The sequence below is a fragment of the Aphis gossypii genome, chromosome 1, assembly GCF_020184175.1.
Source record: "Aphis gossypii isolate Hap1 chromosome 1, ASM2018417v2, whole genome shotgun sequence".
NCBI lineage: Eukaryota > Metazoa > Arthropoda > Insecta > Hemiptera > Aphididae > Aphis > Aphis gossypii.
In genome coordinates this window covers 11,760,166-11,766,644 of record NC_065530.1, presented here as the reverse complement: position 1 = coordinate 11,766,644, position 6,479 = coordinate 11,760,166, and positions in this window count along the sequence as shown.

Sequence of the window (6,479 nt, the reverse complement as noted above, 5' to 3'; positions counted from 1 at the left end):
GACTGATTCCAAAAATCTCTTCAAAACATTAATACATTGTTTGTTAATAATATAGTCATCATTAATTTTAAATTGTTTTAAGTTCTATGTATTTTTAGATTCTGAACGAAGTGATGAATGTATTGATTTTACAATGGTGTGTGTTTTTTTTTTTTTTTTTTTTTTTGTGTCTGTGTACAGCATAACTAGTCGAAATAATGCTCCAATTTCAAACAATGGGGGTGGTTTCCGATGTAAAAGTGAATATCCTTGGTGCATTATAGAGGTAAAAAGTTAACATTTTCCAACAGTTTTCAAAAAAATCGAGAAAAAAAAAAAAAAAAATGACGGAAAAAAACGGCAATTTTTACGCAAAACCAGTTTTCGACCAAATCGATTTTTTTTTATTGTTGTAATTCAAAAACTAATCAATGAAAATACTTGAAATTTTCACCAAATGTTAATGTCAGTGGTATCTGTATATAGTTAAATTTTCAAAAAATTTTGACTTTTTTTGAGTTATTTATAGACCACTGAAATTTTCGATTTTTTTGAGAAATTTTTTTTAAAGTGTCGATAAAAATTTTTGGATTACCAAAAAGTTTTGAAAATTTAATACAAGGTTCCTTATGAGTGTTTTTATTGTAGCTAAAAAAAATTAAAAATCGTTTGTCACAATTTTTTTTTATAAGCGTTTTTAGTTCACATTTTACGAAATCTGTCGAAAACGCGAAAATTTGCAAGTAATTTTGAAGTTGAAAAATCATAAAATTTTTTTCTTTGATAACTAAGTTTTGAAAATTTGGTACAAGGTTCTCCATACATTTTTCTTCAAATATCTGTAAAAAAACTCTACCGGATTCAGATAAAAAATTTTTATGAGTGTTTGAAATTTAAATTTTTACAAAACCGCGTTAAATTACGGTTTAGCGTCAAACGATTTTTGATATTTGTTATTACTCAAAAAGTATAAGTCGTAGATACTTGAAAATTTTACCAGTTATTAAGATTTGCGTTTTATTTACGTGATTTAAATTTCAAAATATTTTGACTTTTTTTGAGCTATTTATAGACAACTGAAATTTTCAATTTTTCTGAAAAAATATTATTTAAGTGTCGATAAAATTTTTTTGGCCCTATCAAAATACTTGAAAATTTAATACAAAGTTCCTCATAAGTTATTATTATAGTGATTAAAAATTATAAGAATACATAGGCACAATTTTTTTTTATTAGCATTTGAAGTTCAAATTTTGACGAAAATTCGTCAAAACTATGAATACTTGCAAATTATTTTTGTAGGTATATTTCATAAAAATTTTTGTATAAGTAGCTAAGAGTTGAAAATTTAATACAAGATTTTTCATAAGTTTAGCTTACAATAATTACAAAAGAACTTAAATTTTGGTGTATTCAGGCCATTAAAACATAAACCACCTTTTTCACCAACAACTGGAGATTATATCCTAAGCTGACAAATCATCTTCGTTCAGAATCGTTTTTCGTATACAATGATAACTATCATTGGATTCAAATTTAACACTCCTATAATATATAATAATGATCAATACGGCACCTAATGTACAGCAGAGCGGTACTCACTTGCCCGCTTTTTTTTATTTGAATTGTTTTTATAATTTAGGTTCTCAAAAAAGTATGAAATAAAGAAAAATAACTGTTTAACAATTACTTTATTTATTTTTTAAATTGTTTATTAGTTCTTTAAGTGCTTTAAAAAAAAAAAAAATCTTTATGACTTTAAGTTTGGTTTATAATAACAAATTGGATCTAATTTTTTACTTTTTGGTAAACTTAAATAATCAGAAAAAACTTAAACGAAAATAAAATTTTGTTACCTATCTTTAATAAACTTGTACCACACTTCTTGATATTTTCCACTTTAAGGAAAATTTATGAAGCATATTATGTATGTTTTTGGGTTTTTCGCGTTATATGATAAATATCGAGTAGTGTGCTACTTTATGACATGTTATGAATTGATTTTGTTTAGAAATAATATCATTGTCAACGTCAAGTTTAAATTCCACTTCCTTGCCTTTAACTCATATAGTGTCGCTAAAGGTTTCAAGTTTTGTAATTAAAAATCAATATTTTTTATTGTTACCCAATATCGGTTAATCAGAATCAGAAAATCAATATATCTATACTCAGCCTCAAAAACCTATATAATATGCGTTAAATAATTATGAAAATCTTGGAAAAATTAAAATTTTTTTTGTAAAACATGTTTTTGTTGTAACTTGTAATTGGTATACAAATTTGGTTGAAGGTATTTAAAAATAAATTACCGTAAAGTAACTTGAAATATTCATATTATCATATTTGCTAGACTTGTTATAATTTTAAAATATTGTGGCTTTGTGATAATAAATAGATATTTGATTACAGACATGTACATAAAAAAAAAATTTGTGGGGGGAGGGGGTTCATAGAAAAATTTACAATAATCAATATTAATCGATGAATGATAATATAAATAAATTACACAGCTATTAATTTTCGGAGGTAGGGGGTCGAATCCCTAAACCCCCCTTATATACGGTAAACGGACGTTTCGTCCCCGTCAAAAAAATCAATCCACGGACGTTTCGTCCCCGGTAATTTTTAAGATAGGACGTTTCGTTCCGGAGAGTTATAAGACATAGGACTTTATTAGTCCTCGGCATATTTTGATTAAAGGACATTCGGTTCTCAGGTTTCTTAAATCGTTATTATTTATTAATTTTTAAGTAGTTTTATAATCTTTAAGTATTTAAAAAATATGTAGGAATGTCACTATTATCCAATTATTTTAAATCATTGGAAGGATTAGACGATATCTTGGTGTATTTTGATTCAACTTACGTCAACGGAACTTACAAATCCACAATAACGGAGTACGGTACAACTCGCTTTCTACGACATCCACCAATATTTTTACCACACATGTGGAACGTTTACAATGCCACAAAAGAAGGCTATGGTCGGATCAACAACGTGTCAGAAGGGTTCAACAAAAAATTAAAAAATATTGTAAGAATTAAACATCCTAATTTATATATATTTATCGAATCAATACAGATGTGCAATGTGTCTGCAACGACTGCATTGATACAAAAACAAAATGAAATAATAAATGTACCGAAAATACATAGTTTTAAGGAAAAGAAACTACAGTAATTTTGTACAACATTTAAATATAATAACCATAGTGACATTTTATATTATTTAAAAAAAATAAGTCAGTTGACCTAAAAATGTATTCATTTATTCATTTTTACGAAATTCAATATGACTTAATATAATTGTGATTTATTTAAATTTTGACTATTTGTAATTATATTGTGTGAATATTGAGTATGAATTTGTAATTTTGTAATATTGTCATTTAAAAATTAAATTGTTCATTTAAAATTAAAGTACTTATCAAAATACGGTGGGGAGCAAACGTCCTATGTCTAATAACTCTCCGGGATGAAACGTCCTATCTTAAAAATTGCCGAGGACGAAACGTCCGGAGACTGGTTTTTTTGACGGGGACGAAACGGCGGGGGCGAAACGTCCGCGATTCCTTATATACGTGCCTGTTTGATTATGTATGAAAACATTTTTCTATTTTAATAAACAAAGGTTATTCAAGATTTCGCATAAGTTAATCTTAAGGAAATTATTGAATAATAAAGACACACAAGTAATCACAATATTTTTTTTTTATTGGCGTTTAAATTTTATATTTTTACAAAATTCATTAAACCACAAAAATAGGTAAATAATTTTGTAATTAAAACTTTTAGGCATATTGAAATTTAGCATCTGAAGCTTGAAAGCTTAAAAATTATTCCTTGTAACTTTTTTGTTACAATTTAATAAATATTAGTTAACCTATGTTGATAAAATATGTAAAAATGACGAAATTTGAAAATTAATTTTTAGCAAAAGTGCATTACATTCTAAATTAAATCTTATACAAAGATCTAAATGAGCTTTTTTTCAAAAACCCAGAAATATCAAAAATAAATATGTACAGTTTTTTTTAAAATATTTATTTCGAGTTTAAATTTTTAAAAAATTGGATATTTAGTGAAAAATAACTAATATACATATTATTATACATTTTTTATTTATTTAGGAAGTTATTTTATTGTAATATTAATAAAAATGTATTATTGTAGCGAGTTTAAACTATATATCGCTTAAACTTCAATATTATTATTCACTACAGGCAATGAATTTTTCAAAATACTGAGATTTGGTTTTGATAACAATTATTTAAGCTTACCTGCAACCTACCTAGGTACCTTTTAATAGCTAAGAATCGTTTATCGCGATAATATAATATCATTGAATTTAAATTTAAAATATCCATTATACGAGGTACCTATATTTGATACTTCCATGTATTAGAACAAGTTCCCAGTTTTTAGTTTTAAATAAGTAGGTATGCATAAAATATGTAATCAATATTTTAGTGTCATCAATTGTAGGTACATAAGTAACACTGTCCTTTGCTCCATTAACTCCACTAACAAAACTATATTATAACCGGCTCCATTGGTATGTAATATATAACTATATAATAGATTATAATATACTCGTATTATAGTATAGTATCAAGTAAGTAGTAGATAAAATACAGTACCTATCTATAATTTAAAAGTAGCAGGTACGCCGTAATAAAAGCCACGTTTGTTTTTTCTGTTTTCAAAATTTAAGTACTTACAATAGTACAAAAATAGGTTAAAAATTAAGTTTATGGTTATAATCGCTGATGGCGTTTTATTTACTATATGTGTTCCTAATTTATCTTAATATGTTGTTATTTATAGTCAATAGATCAGTTTGATTTTACAATAAAACATCATGTAGGTATCTAACTTATGTTGTTCAACCTTAGATAAAAATATTTAACTAGGTAGGTACCTACATAATATTTATTGATTTCTAACGTAAGTATATTATTATTATGGTTGCATTACGCATTATGTAGTTATTTATTACCTACTGCTGTAATGTTCATTTAAATTAAATAACTAAACATAGGTAACATAAATATTATTTTTATTGTGTGTAAATCATAGGTAAAGTATTATTAGTTATTAGTTATTACTTATAACCTTTTGATATAATTCATCAAACAATGAAAAATAGGCATTTATGTTGATTTACTCACAGTTATCGAATCGTAAAATAAATATGTTTAATTGATATTAATTATACATTTATAACTATTGGTTGGTATTTAAAGAAAAAACGGAAGAATTAATAACTTGTTTACTATATTATATTATAGTAGTTTGTGCGTAGGTAATCGTCATTGTTTTTATTATTTTGTGTATATTATGTTATTATACCTATATTTGATATTTTAACTTTTAAGAAGTTATTAAAAAACGGGAAGTGGGAAGTGTATCTATAGCCTATAATAGGTATTGGAAAATTATTTTTATATTGAATCACTTAGGTATACTTAAATTGTGTTATAGCGACTGAATAGTGAATACAGTTAAATTATTATAGATAATACATTTGCAGACTGTTTAAAATATTCATTTAAGTACTTAATAAAAAAAAAATAACGTTTTATGATTTATTCGTAAATAGGAAACAACAAAATGACCATTAATAATACTATAATATAGTATACAGAAGTATATTGGTTGTGTAAATCGGACTTAGAAGTTAAGGGTATACATTAAATATATAACAGCACTTCTAATCTGTATTATGTATTGTATCTAGGTCGTGATCAGAGACGTTGTTAGGAATTTTGCGCCCTATATTATCTAAGTGCCATATATAGCCATTACTTTTTTATCACCTAAATGACCTAGGTACCGTATTATATCAAAATGCTTTCCAAAATTTACCACCCGGGGCCCAAGCCCCCCTTCGGCTTCCATAAATACGTCACTGGTAATGATAGGTATATTAGTATGTTACTATTGTTATATCTACTGATGCAGTCAAACAATTTATTTTAGATTATGATCTGAGCGATTAATGTATTGGTTCTACACTTCTACACAACTATGGTATAATATCCATGATATTAAAGGGATCGAGATTTGTTTACTTCTTTCGAGGAAGAATCATGATTGACCACAGTTTTACAATGAGTTGTTTGTTTTTCTTTGCAGTGTCTCATCACATCTTGGAACAAAAAAAGTAAAAATTGATTAAAATAAATGTTCAATTTTGAGGGTGTTTTAGTTCTTCATATAGTTTAGTAGGTACCTACAACCACTATACCTACTAAATTGGGTTGTAATATGTAATAGAATTTTCTGGACATTTCGTAACTTGTAGTATTTTCAAAACATCTTAGTTCTTAATGTTCTTATTTATGATTTATCTATTTATGGATATTTTAAATGTTTGATATTTTTTAGCTTATAATATTGATAAAAAATTTTATGTCAGTTAAACAGCTTAAACACGTCAAGGTAGTTCCTTATGAGTGTTCTTCTAGAATCTAGAGCTCTAAAAAATTAACTATAAAA